This window comes from Tenrec ecaudatus, chromosome 11, assembly GCF_050624435.1.
Source record: "Tenrec ecaudatus isolate mTenEca1 chromosome 11, mTenEca1.hap1, whole genome shotgun sequence".
Lineage (NCBI taxonomy): Eukaryota > Metazoa > Chordata > Mammalia > Afrosoricida > Tenrecidae > Tenrec > Tenrec ecaudatus.
The window spans coordinates 27,710,730-27,725,378 of NC_134540.1; the positions used below are offsets into that span (position 1 = coordinate 27,710,730).

Consider the following 14,649-nt stretch of genomic DNA (forward strand, 5'->3'; position numbering starts at 1 on the left):
ACACCAATCCACAAAGTCCTCCTCCAGCTCACAAAACACACGCAATGACGCCGACTGCAGGAGGAACGCCGAGTTAGTGAGCATGTAAACATCTCAGCGCTGGCAGGGGTCTCCACGCAGCTGCTTCAGCACCCAGGGCTGCATCAGAGTAGGTCCATGCAGGTTTTCCTCAGGGATGTCTCACAGAACGTGAGCCTTGCCAGCTGAAGCAGGGAACTGGGTAAGGCAGTTGTACCCTGTTCTGACCATTAGCAAGCCAGATATGCAAGAAATAGAAAGGTGAGGCTCACAGAACCATTAATCTCTCTGCCCTTCAGTTAATCCCAGATGTATTTATTGGCCAGGTTGGCACAGTAAACCTTAACTATCTCATTCGTCAAATAATTATGCAAACGAAATGAAGGAACTTCAAGGTCAGGCAGTATTACCACCATTCTCTGTAACGTGAGTAACATCAACACATTTTCTTGGTAGGAAACTGAATCTTGATTTTTCCCCCTAACCGTGTTTAATACTGTTTGTTTGTTTAATTATGTAGCAGTTATAGGCTTGCAAAATGTATTCCAGGAAAAGTGAAAATATTCCCTTGATGCCAGGAGGAAGTGCCAATTTGGCACATATATTATACCCCTGGTGTCTCTAGAAAGAAACTCTCCTCTACTGTAATCCCCTGATATCCTTTCCATTCTGACATATATCATCCCATGGTACCTTGATATTTTTATCCACTCCCAGGCTGCAGTGAGGAATATGCATAATTTTAATCCATGTAGCACCCTTTTGTTCTATTTGGACTACTACGTTGAGAGTCTAGGAAATATATGGTTACATAGTGCCAATATGAGAAAGATCTGATTTGTAGCACACAAAAACAATGCTATCAAACCAATGCTAGAGATTCAGCCTGATGCCCATGTGAGGCAAAACTGCATGGGTCGCCTTAGTCATTTTACTCTGATGACTTTAATATCAATTCAACATACAAACGTGTTTTTGATTTTAAAAAACAATTTAGCTGTCTGTAAACCTTAACATATCAAACTCTATTCATTAAAAAGAATATTCTTAATCTTAGATTCTCTCCCTCACAACAACGGGAAAGGCAGAAGGGGTCAGATGTAGCTCCTCTGAGCTCACTTAGATCATAGTTAAAAACACAAATTCTCTACAATACAAATCACTATCAGTAAGATATAGGATAACTTTAGAGGGGAAAATGGAGAGACGTTTGCTTATGTGTTCTCAGTGTGCTATCACGAGGCGCCAGTCCCTGGAGAAGGCAATGTGCGTGGTAAACTAGAGATGACGTGGATTGGCGTGGTGACTTTGGCAGTGAGGTCGATGATAGCCAAGATTGTGAAGCTGTCGTTCCCTTCTCTTTACCTGGAGTCATTATTATTTTGAACCACCTCTGCAACAGCAGCAACGACAATTATATTTACTATTAATGTATTATAACAGATGCATTTTTTTGTTGTTTTTAGCTGATGTGAAGTTGGTCCCTGACCCATGATGACCCCCGGTCAAATGGAGAAGAAATGTGTCTGATCCTGCACCACTCCTATAATCCATTGCAGGTTGAACCATTGTGATGCATAAGTTCATTGGCTGATATTGGAAAGTAGATTGATAGGTCACCCTTAGTTTGGAAGGTTCTTTAAAAGCTGTTCACCAATTTAGTAACATGCAAGTCATCATTGGCAAATGGGTGCTGACTGCACATGAGGCATACTCACTTGAATTAAACTCAGTTTCCTGGATGGATATTAACTAATAATGGAATTATTCCAAAAGTGTCTTCAGAAATAGCATGCAAGTTATTGTTCAATATAAAAAAGTAGAAGTCTCAAAATTATAACCCTGAATTCTCAGAACTATAAATATCATTTAAAACTTAAATAAAATACTCTTTATTAATGTACTAAAATCAATGGTAGTAAATATAAGAGAAATATATTAGAAGAAAATAAAATTTTACATATAGCACATGATTTATAATGCAGCAGGAATTTAATTATAGAACTACATTTTCATTCTGAACTATTCTCTGGGGTAGATTCCTATAGACAAATGTTAGAACATTGGAACTTAATAGCACTTAAGCTGTCACTAGTGACCTCAAGTAGCAGTTATACCTTCATTTTGCCATCCCTTCACAGAATAAGACCTATTTATACATAGTTATCAATATGGCCTGCTAATCACCTAGGAGGCATAAATATATCAACTAAGATATAGGCGGAAATGACTCAAACAAAGAAGAATATGATAAAATAATGTTCCCTCTTGTAAAAAATACTCACTCTATTTCAATGAATTCCTATAACTTATTGTAGTAAGCTGAATCAGGTTCCACAACTCCCAATGATGCTCATGTCCTACTCTCCAGAATCTATGAATATATTCCATCACATGGCACTAGGTAATTAAAGTTACAAATAGAATTGTTTACTAATTTTAAATAGAGTGAACACTTTTTTTCCTGATATTTTCTGCTTTCCGCCAAGATCAATCTGACATCAGCAATATTCCTGTGTCTAATTTTCTGGATAAGTTTCAATTTTTGTCAGTTCCCTGACAATGTCCCGCTACAACCTTTTTTGAAGTATCTTCATCAAAAGTTTACATACATGTGCTATTAATTATATTGTTTGATAATTGTCTCATTTATTGGGTCATCTTTCTTTGGAACGGGCACAGATATGAATCTCTTCTAGTCACTTTGCCAGTGGCTGTCTTCCAGATCTCATGGCATAAACTACCAGCTTGTTAAAACATTTAATGGCCATTCTGCCATTTCTGGCTTTGTTTTATGCCAATGTCTTCAGTGCAGCCGGCATTCCCACCTTTAATGCCATGGATTCTAGATCTTACTTTACTTAGAACAAATAGTTAAAAGTTGATCTATTGTTTGGGGTAGTGTGTTCCTTCCATTTGGTGATTCTTGTCTCATTTGATGTGTTGTTCATAGGATCATTGAATATTACAACTAGAGGTTTGCATTATTCTCCAATCCTTGCGTTTTGATATTTGCTGAAGGGGTTCTTAGTTGTTGACTGTCTAAATGCAGAATTTTGCACATTTCATTATAATATTCTATTTGGTTTGCTGAAGATGTTCTTTGAAATTTTTCATTCCACTCTATACTACCATTATTATTATTTATTATTATTTTACTTTTCCTTTAGCGACTCCACATAGTTCATATATCAAATATCAAGTAAATAACAGAAGAAAACAAGTGCATGATGGGGGCCGAGAAGTACTCCAGCTATTCACACTGGCTGATGGACACTGAAAAAATTAAGTTTTGCAGATATTTTGTCATGAGTTGGATAAGACAAATTATGAAAAATGGCAGCCCACCAGATCTATTCAGGTATGAAAAGTAAACATCTGTCCTGTGCACATTCAGCAAGCTAATGAGTCATGGTTCCTTTTGTTGCAAGGGAAATGAATCAGGCTGGTTTTATTTAGTCATCCCAGATGGTGGCCAAGTTTTGCGGCAAAGTGACAAGGAGCACTAACTCCACAGTGTGCTATGAATTTAGGGCTTTTGCACATCATCTTTGCGTGTGCAGTGGCTTGCAGTAGTTTGATATTTTGACATAATCACATATTTTAATAATATTCTGTATGTTTTTAAATAAATAAGTTATATATAAATGAGTTATATATATATATATAAATGAGCTATATATATCCACAGCTGCCAATTCAATTCAAACCTATAATAGCCCTATAGGGTGGAGCAGAATGGTCCATAGGGTTTCAAAGTCTGTTCCATTTGATGGAAGTACACTGCCACATCTATGCCCTGGGAGTTTCTTGTGGATGCAAATGCCCTTATATACTTGATGTAGAATATTCATTTAATTTTTGAAATCATGATACAAATATGTTCCTCATATATCTAAAATCCAAAGTAACCTTCTTCCAAATGCTTTTGGTGAGAAGTTATTAGGAAGCATTTATAATATTTTAATGTATATCTCTGTTTGTCTTCTCTTTTTTAAAATTGATTTTATTGGGGCTCGTACAACTCTTAATACAAGCCATCCATTGTGTCAAGCACAATTGTACATTTATTGCCATCATCATTTTCAAAACTTTGTTTTTCCCACTTGAGCCCTTGGTATCAACTTCTCATTTCCCCCCCTCCCTCCTCCACCCTCCAGTATGAACCCTCGGTAATTTATAAAAAAAATTTTTTTTTCATGTCTTACATTGACCGATGTCTCCCTGAACCTACTTTTCTGTTGCCTGGTCCCTGGGAAGAGGTTATATATAGATTATTGAGACCAGTTCCCCCTTTCTCCTCCCATCTTCCCTTTCCCTCCTGGTATCACTACTCTCAATATTAGTCCTAAGAGGTTTATCTGTCCTGGATTCCCTGTGTTTCCACCTGTTATCTGTCCCTGTGTATTTGCTCTGATATAGCCACATTTGTAAGGTAAAATTGGGGTAACGATAGTGGGGCAGGGGAGGGAGAGGCATTAAAGAACTAGAGGAAAGTTGTGTTTCACCAATGATACACTGCATCCTAACTGGCTTGTCTCCTCCCCGTGACCCTTCTGTAAGGGGATGTCCAATTGCCTACAAATGGACTTTGGGTCTCCACTACACCCTCCCCCTCGTTCATAATTATATGATTCTTTATCCTGAGTCTTGGATGACTGATACTTGATCCTATCGACACCTCATGATCACACAGACTGTTGGGCTTTTCCCATTAATATCTAATGTCTATCTTTTGTTAAAAATTAGAGAATTGTGGATGGCATTCATTATATTACATGGAGCATAAACTTGACTGTGACTAATAAACCAAACTCACTCTTCTCAGGTCAAGTCCAACACTGCACAACAGACTATAACTGCAGAAATCCCTTTCTCCCACAGAGAAGCTAGTAGTTTCTAATGCAGGCCTGGTGGATCAGCCTAAAACATACCACATACGCCACAGAGCTCGGGGGAGTAACCCCATAGGACACAGTGAAACTACCAAATGCCCCAATAAGGTTCCCGAGGCGGTGTGTCTCTACAGAAGCAAACTACTTCCTCTTTCTCCTGCAGTTTGGCTGGTAGGATGCAGCCGCTCACCAATCTCTTAGCCGACCAACTCTGAACTGTGCCACCGGGGTTGGATATTACATCTACTTAATCTATTGCTGTTTAATGGTGACATCATTTGGCCAGCTTCAATGGTTTAAAACATTACTTTTCTTTATGTATTTTTACCCACATTATTTTATATAGTTTTAAATAGGCCTTCCTCATACATTTAGTAGCACATTAAACTGTTAAACTGTTAAGTATTAATACAAAAGACATTAGAAGAGATTGGCTGACCCTAACTGGCAAATATGGCTAAATGATTGGGCATTAATGGAAAGGCTGGCAGGTCAAATCCACTCAGAGGCATCTTAAGAGAGAGGCCTGGAAATCACTTTCAGAAAAATTGCAGCTGTGAAAACCCTGTGGAGACATTGACTCTGCCCAGGTGCGGTTGTCTTGACTTGAAATGTCCTCCATGGTGGAAGTTGAATCCTAGACTTTGAGATCCAGAGGAGAGGAAAACATGTACGTACCCAAATTTTACAAATGTTTCTTTTCATTCATGTTCTTAAATTTCTTCTTCACTTATGTATGATTTCTATTGCTGTTTTAAGAATTCCAATTTGCTGGGGGTTTTTTTAGACAAAGTGTGCTGGAGAAAACAGTCCCACATTGTTGTGTCTTTCGTTCCTTATTTTTAAAAATATCCATTCTCCAAGTATTGACAGATTTTTTTACTAAACATATTATTCGGAGTTCACAATTCATTTCTTTTGGTATTTGAAATGTGTTACACCACTGCTATCAAATACCCATGTATTCAGATAAGAAGGCTATATTTGTATTTTCCAGTGCATAAAATTGTTTTGCACTGGTTGCTTTTAAGAAAATGTGTTTACTTCTGGTTTTTACAATTTTGATTATGTTGTTTTAGTCTTTGTATTTTATGACTAGTGTATTTATCTATATTGTCTTAGTATGTTTATTCTTTCATAGTATGATCAATATTGTGACTATTTTAACAAATTCATAAAAGTTTCAGGAATTATTTCTTCAAGTTAGTTTTTATTCCAACATGATTTCTATACTTTTTACAGGATTCCAGTGAGAGAATAGTGAAAATATCTTTGTTAAGATTATACCAGTCATAATGTTCAAAATGTTTTCTCTTCATGTTAATTTTGATTTTTATGTCCTCTCCATCATGTCTCCATACTTAAAAAATTTTGTTTATATATTATTGTTATATTTTTAGTTTTTCAATATTTTTTTCTGTTCTAAAAATTTCAATTGGTCCTTCCTTTATTCTTGTTTCTTTGCTCCCCGCCCTCTGTTAGGCATTTTTGTTTATTTCATACAATCAGAAATAAAAGAAAATGTTTGCAATTGTTCACTTAAACATTTTTATGACATGGCTATAAAATCCTTGTCACATAGATTTGTGTCATTTAGCTGCTGCATCATTTATTGGATTATTTTTAAGTGAGATGTTTGTACATTTTGGTATCTTAGTGAATTTTAGAGTGTCCTTCATACCATTCTGAGGAGTGAAAGAGATCACTTTTATAGCTATCTTTGGGTAATATGTGCATGCACTGTTGTGATTCTAGAAGTTATTCCAATAACATGTCAAGGACTACCAGGGTCAATCATTATGAAGAGGTTTCAGTGGAGCTTCTACACTAAGAACAGGCTTGTAAGAAGGGCTGCTTCTAAGAGATTAGCCAATGGAAATGCCATGACTAGCAGTGGAACATTATCTAATATAGTCCCAGAATAATATAAGCACAATTGGTTGGAAGATACTCTATATGTGATTGAAGAGCAGTTTTCTCATTAAAATTAATATTTATGATGTAGATATAGCAAAGTTTTAGGGAACTTTATTTACTGATATGGCATTACTGAATATGAATATGTAATTAGAATGTAAAAGTTTGAAACAAAGAAAAATTAATTGGAAATTAGTGTCTTGTTGAGAGAAAAGAAGCAGCAGATCACATGATAGAATTCTGTAAGACCAATGGCTACTTATTTCTAAATATTTTTCCAGCAACATAAAGGGCAAGCATACATGTAGCCCTTACCAAATGGAATTTACAAGAATCAAGTTGACAAGCTCTATGGGAAACCAGAATGGTGATGATCAACATAATCAGCTAGAATAGATCAGGACCAACTGAGGAGCAGACCCTCAACTGTTCATATGCAAGTTCAGGTTGTAGCGAATTAAGTCCAAGAGACCCAAAATATGACCTTGGATATATCCTACCTTAATTTACAGACCATTTCAGAATGGAATTTGCACATGAAACACTAATAACCAAAGACCTACCGATCCCAGAACCTCATGTGTGAAGAACCTCACACACAAAGAAAGCAAAATGTAATTAAAAATATAGTGTTAAAAAAGAGTCCCAAGTGTACATGAGAGGAGACTGTGAAACAAGAATGAAACAAATAATTTCAAAAGGCAGCTAGAGAGGGAAATATAAAGGTTTTATAAATAAATACTCAAAGACCTAGAATTAAAAAAAGGGAAAAATAATCCTCAATTGGAAATTATAAAGGATTCTATGGACAAAGAAAAAGATGAAAGGAATCTATAGAGTCATCATATCAAAAATATGTGGTTGGCATTCAGTCGCTTCAAGAGGTAGTATGTGGTAAAGAACTTGTGATACAGAGGGCAGAAGTTCCAGGCACAATGAAGTAATCGGGTAAAAATAAAAATCCAGGAACTTATGGACAATTATTGCCATATTTCAACAAAATAATACTGTTCTGGAACCACTCACAACTCTTGTCCAAGAAATCTGAAAGGCATCCAGCTAGCAAATTGACTGGGAAAAGATCCATATCTGTGCTCATTCAAAACAAAGCTAATTCAACAGAATGCAGTAGTTATTGATCATTTTCATTACTCTCACATATAAGTAAAATTTTGGTTCATATAATTACAAAGCTGATGCAGAAATATATTGATTTGAACCTGACAGAAATCCATACTTGTTTCAGAAAGGTTATGGGCCTCCACTAAAGTACTTACTCAATGCAAGAACATGCTCTTCTATTAAATTGGCATTCAATGTTGCACACCCTCACAACATATTGTTGAAGTCAAATGTGTGCATAAGCAAATGTGGTGAAGAAAGCTGATGGTGCTCAGCTATCAAAAGATATAGCATCTGGGGTCTTAATGGCTTGCAGATAAACAAGAGGCCATCTGGCTCAGAATCATCAAAGACCACATGAACGAAGCACACCAGCCTTTGTGATCTCGAGGTGTAAAAGGGACCAGGCATCAGACATCAAAGAGCAAAAAAATCATATCTGTGGGTGCCAATCTTCTTGATATGATCACTTAGGACAAATATGTGCATAAGCAAATGTGGTGAAGAAAGATGATGGTGTCTGGCTATCAAAAGATATAGCATCTGGGGTCTTAAAGACCAAACTTATCACCACCAACATGATTCTGACGCCTAAGAACAGAGTAAGACCAAGTAGAACTGTGCCTTCGAGTTTCTTATTATATATCTTTTATGGAAGAAGAGGCCTCTGTCTTCTAGAACAGCTGTTTGGTTGGAAACCAGTGTTTAACTAACTGTGTCATCAGAATGCCTTTTAAAATTGTCCATTTTTGTTTTTGTAGTCTACGCATTTGACCTTATTAAGTATCAGGTGGGTAAGGAGTTGGTAGCTTAAATCCAAACAAAGATAAAAGCCTAGGTTCCCACATGTCTTTTGCTGATGGGAAAGGGGACGCAGGCATGCCTTTTTTTCTTTAATGGAGTGGGTAAATATTATTTTAAATTTTGTGTTATCAGACTGTCTATTTTAATTATCTTCTTAATTAGAGCTAGCTTTTTTATACCTATGCACCAGTTGTGGTTTTAGACTGCTTCCTTCTCCATTGTCCAGGTGGGACTATGGACAAAGAAGAATGTCTAGGGAACTTGTTGACTTATTTTTCCCTGGGGCTAAGGTCCTTATCCAGTTTGCCTTCTTCCATCCATTTAGCAGAGTCTTCTGATTTTACATACCTTAAGAAAGAAGAATAAGGAAAATATTACCAACCACATTCTGCCTCATCTGGACTTTTATGCATGTTTTTCCTATATAACATTACAGTTAAGGTCATTTTTCAAGCATTAAATATTCAGATGAAATATCACATCTTGTATTATATCTTCTTCCAGACTTAATCCTACTTTCATAAAGATTTAATTTCTATCTCTTATGTTCTCAAAAACTATCTTGTACAGTGCTCAATTACAGTACTTATCCAATTTAAATGCATTAAAATTACATGTCTTCTTTTCCAGAATCTGAGACTCAGAAGGCAGGGATCATGCCCTTAATCTTTGCACTGTTATGACTATGCAAAACGCTTTGTGTGTGGTAAGATATTGATAAGCCTCATTTGGTTGGTTTATAAGAAAATGAATGATGTTTTCTGTATGACTTAAAAAAGTTACTCAATCTGTCTGAATGTTTCTCTTCAATTATATAGCAATTTGAAGATTTTTTAAATACTTTATAACTCCTGAATGCCTAGCCTCTGCCTAGCAATTGTAAAAAATATAAGCATGCCATAAAATAAATCAAAATATATATTTTTAAATGTTAATCTGAGAAGACTACTCAAACAGTTTTACATTATGGACAATTATCATTCTCAAATTGTCAGGTATGTTGCCTTTTTAAAAGTCATTTATTATTATTACCTGGATATTTCCACTACAACAAAAAATATAAACTTAAACATAAGAAAAAATAAGTTAAGACATATTTTAAAACAACAATTTCTAAGATAGCATCCAAGCCGTGATGGTGCTGGGAACTCTAGTGGTCCTCTCTGGTAAGGGAATCTTTATGGTGCTGTCACATCAGCGTTGCTGCGGGAGAAAGAAGGGGCAATGGGCTGTCAGAAAAACTTACTGCCCCAGAAACCTTTATGGGACTTCTATGAGTCCCAATCTACTTGATGACAAGAACCTCTTGGGCTTAAGAAACATCAAACATTTGTTTAAAATTCTACAATAATAGCAAAATAATAATAATATTAAAGTATGCCAATAATCAAAGTTGTATTATATAAAATCTTGAGACACGTTACAATAAAATGTACAATACTACTATATACATATATATATACAGAAAGACAATCTGTATTCATGAATTAGAAGATTTAATATAATCAAGACATAAGTACTACCCAAACAATTTATAGATACAATGGATTATCACTACAGTTCCAACAATATTTTAATAGAAATTGAAACGTGTTTATATGGATATGCAATAGACTTTAGCCAAAGTAATTTTGAAGGACAAAGTAGAAAACCTCATATTTACTTACTTCAGAACATATTATACAGGTACAGCAATCAAAACAGCTTGGTATTTTTTTGATAAGTAATAACCTTGAAAATTATAAATTTCTACAAATAGTTTTGTTTCTATGGTGACACTACATCTAAAATTAATATTTATTTAGCAACATAACACTGACTACATAAAATACAAGATGCATTGTTCTGATATGTATTTATATATTATTCCCACCTATAAATAATAAGGATGTTTATATCTGTGTTCATACATATTAGAAGCATCAACAGCATGCTTATTAATTAGATATTAATGCTACAGTCTTTATGCATACACTTAAAGGTCTTAAACATGGATTTTATAAGGGAAGTTTTAAAATTTTTCTTAAGTCTTATCAGAAAATTAATTTATATTTAAATGGTTTCAAAATAAGCTTGAGTAACAATTGTAATAAATTCACTCATTGCACACTGATGCATCTATTTAGCACTTAAAAATTTACCATATATTTTTCTACTTGTTGGTGTTGTTAGCTGCTGTGATGTTGATTCTAACTCACTGTGACTAGACCTGTGCAGAACAGAAATACTTTACAGTGTTTTCAGTGAAAACATTTGGAAACAGATAATTGGTCCTACATACTGAGGTACCTATGGGAGGGTTCTAACCCGGTCTTGTGACTACTAATTAGAAACGTAATGCTTTCTACCACTGTGGTGGAGTGAAAGATCTTAAATGGGTTTTTCTATCCCTGTATCTTTAACTGTCAAGAAATGATTGACTGGGATTGTTATGGAACACTAACAGATCGAAGAGACGCATTGGGAGCATTGAAGGAAGCACTGGGAGCACTCGCTCATCTTTGCCAGGAAATTTAGAAGACAGCTACCGGGCCAACTGACTGGAAGAGATCCATTTTTGTGCCCATTCCAAAGAATGGGGACCCAACATAAACACCAAACTATAGAACGATATCACAGCAGATAACTGTGACTGCTGCACATTTACAGGAAGCTGCCATTACTTCAAGTCTGATCAGAAGCTGTGGAACAGGGATAACATTGTTGATTGTTGATGTCAGATGGTGAAAAGCAGAAAATATCACACATAGATACCTGCATTTTGTTGACTATGCAAACGCATATAATTGTGTGGTGCATAATAAACTATTGACAACTTTGAGAATAATGAGAATTCCAGAACACTTCATTGGGTTCATTCAAAACTTGTACATTGATAAAGAGGTAGTTGTGAGACCAGAAGAAGGGAATACTGCATGGTCTAAAATCAGGAAAGGTGTCGTATCCACTAGACATACTTTTTCAATCTTTGTACTGAATAGATCTGCAGAAAAAACTGAATTATATGAAGAAAAGTGTGGCATCAAGATTGAAGGAAGATTTATTGACAATGTATGTTATTCAGATGTCATAATCTTGTTTGCTGAAAGTGATGAATTGAAGCACTTGCTGATGAATATCAAGGATTGTGGCCTTCAGTACAGATTACAACTCAAATGATCAAACCCAGAATAGAAGCAGAGTGCAGTAGGACGCTCAGTTGTTGTCACACTAGTTAAAGAGGGATGGAGCGGAGAGCGCATGCGCGCGGGAAGATGGCGGCCGGGTTCAAAACTGTGGAGCCGCTGGAGTACTACAGGAGGTTTTTGAAGGAGAACTGCCGCCCTGATGAAAGCGAACTTGGTGAATTTAGGACCACCACTGTCAACATAGGTTCAATTAGTACTGCAGATGGTTCGGCTTTGGTGAAGCTAGGAAATACTACAGTTATTTGTGGAATTAAAGCAGAATTTGCAGCACCACCAACAGATGCCCCTGATAAAGGATATGTAGTTCCTAACGTGGATCTGCCACCCCTGTGCTCACCGAGGTTTCGGTCTGGACCTCCTGGGGAAGACGCCCAAGTGGCTAGCCAGTTCATTGCAGATGTCATTGAAAATTCACAGATAATTCAGAAAGAGGACTTATGCATTTCTAAAGGAAAGCTGGCTTGGGTTCTGTACTGCGATCTCCTTTGTCTGGACTATGATGGGAACATTTTGGACGCCTGCACATTTGCTTTGTTAGCTGCTTTAAAAAATGTACAGCTGCCGGAAGTCACCATAAGTGAAGAAACTGCCTTAGCCAAAGTTAATTTAAAGAAGAGGAGCCATTTAAATATTAGACATTATCCAGTTGCAACTTCCTTTGCCATATTTGATGACACTTTACTTATAGTTGACCCAACTGGAGAAGAGGAACATCTGGCCACCGGAGCCTTAACGATAGTGATGGATGAGGAGGGCAAACTGCAGTCTGCACAAACCAGGTGTGAGTGGACTGACTGGCACTAAACTGCAGGACTGCCTGAGCTGAGCAGTTACAAGACACAAAGAAGTGAAAAAACTGATGGATGAAGTAATTCAGAGTATGAAACCCAAGTAAACCACATCTTCCACACGTCTTGTAGAAATAGGATCTGTTAGCACTGTGCACCAGCCTTTACATTCAGTATCAAACCACATTCTTGATGTTCCTTGTCTTCCGTAGGTCACTGTCATGTGCAGGAAAACCATTTTTTTGAAAGGCAATGACTTAGGGAAAACCACCCTAGGTTCATTAAATCATTTCCCTGTTTATTTAAAAATCATAGGGTTGTGCTTCTATATAAAGTTTGTACATCTAGCAATGTAAAATACCAACATGTTAAAAAAAAAAACCCAAAACCAAATGAAGTAAAAACTCAAAATACTTTTGATTCAATGCTCTTTTCAAGGAGGAAAAAAATAAATAATGCGAGACTCAGAAGAAAAACAAAAGAGGGATGGAGCATGGTGGCATTTCTGACTTTTGCCTCATTGCACAACGGAAGCCAGAGAAGATCAGCTCTGGCTTTTCCATGCTGTTTAGGTAACCATGAAGGATTCCATTTTTTCTACATATATTGAGATGTATGCTTAGTTTATGGCCAATTTTTAAGCATACAAGGTTTGTGTGTTTTAACCTTTAGTATGTAAATATTTTTTCTTATAAAATTATTTTAAATAGCGACATTCTGAGTTCTACATTCCTATTGTAAGTGTTATGGGAATTTTTTCCCACTATTTTAGATCTTAAATACTAAGTACATATAGTCTTTGCTCTTTGTATTGAGAATTTATGCAAAGTTAAAGACCTATAGAAATGTCAATTCCAGATTATTTACATAGGAAATCATCATATTTGTAATAAAAACCTGCCCATTTTCAAGTTGTTTCTTAAAACTATAATTTTATATTACATTAGATATGATTTTTGGATATATATAAGTGCAACTAGTTTGACTTTGTAGGACTAACTGATTATAGACTGATGACAAATCACAGCTAATCACGTGGCTAACATCTTAAACATGGGAACAAAAAGACTCAGTAATTAAGACATTGATTATAAATGAATGAATATCTTTCTCCTTTTTAAATTATTTTTAGTTATACTTTCATTTCCTTTCTTTTGTCACTCAGCTTTTATTTTAAGATCTAAGTTAGAAGGTACATTATGAATATCAAATGGAAAGATAAGTTTAAATGAGAATTTTACTCATTCTATTCTCAATGCAATACATTAAAATAAAATAATCCAAAACAAATCTATATCTCATTAGTTATTGGATTCCTGATTTGTATTTTACAGGATAATATTGAATCATATTTAAATTAAAATATACTTGCTTTCATTAATGTGTAAATTAAATACCATATAGATGGAACAATTTATAGTCAAAAAAGAAGAAAAAAGATCTTGACTCATCAATCATCTACTCATAAATTATATTTCTGTGCATGTAGGCTTTCTCCTGTAAAGGTGAAAGGATTAGGTGTTTTTATACCATTGTAAAAATCAATTTTTGATATACATAAATTATATAAAATCAAGTAGTATAAAGATTTTTATCCTGATGATGTATAAAATCATTATTACTATAAAAAGTATATGTTTTCCCACTTAGGGAATTGCTGGGGTTAAAAAGTAGATAAACATTTAATTTTTTTAAATGATGCCATTTCATTTCTTGAACGTTATGGGCATTCAAAGGTGACTACAGTATCTTGTGCCATGTTCACTCTCTGGTATTCTATGCACCAGGGCTCAATTTCATCTGTGAATTATTTCTCCTTTGTAGTTCATCCAAGTTTACATGGTCTTAAATGTTATCACTTCCATTGATTTTTAAAATCCACTTTTAACTTCTAACTTTTAAATGATGTGTTTGTCA

The 14,649-nt window shown here is 35.4% G+C and overlaps 1 pseudogene; it reads left to right on the plus strand.

The window, feature by feature from the left end:
• The first annotated feature begins 12,009 nt into the window (after positions 1 to 12,009).
• On the plus strand, positions 12,010 to 12,866 carry LOC142461670 (exosome complex component RRP43 pseudogene; annotated as a pseudogene).
• Positions 12,867 to 14,649: the final 1,783 nt, after the last annotated feature.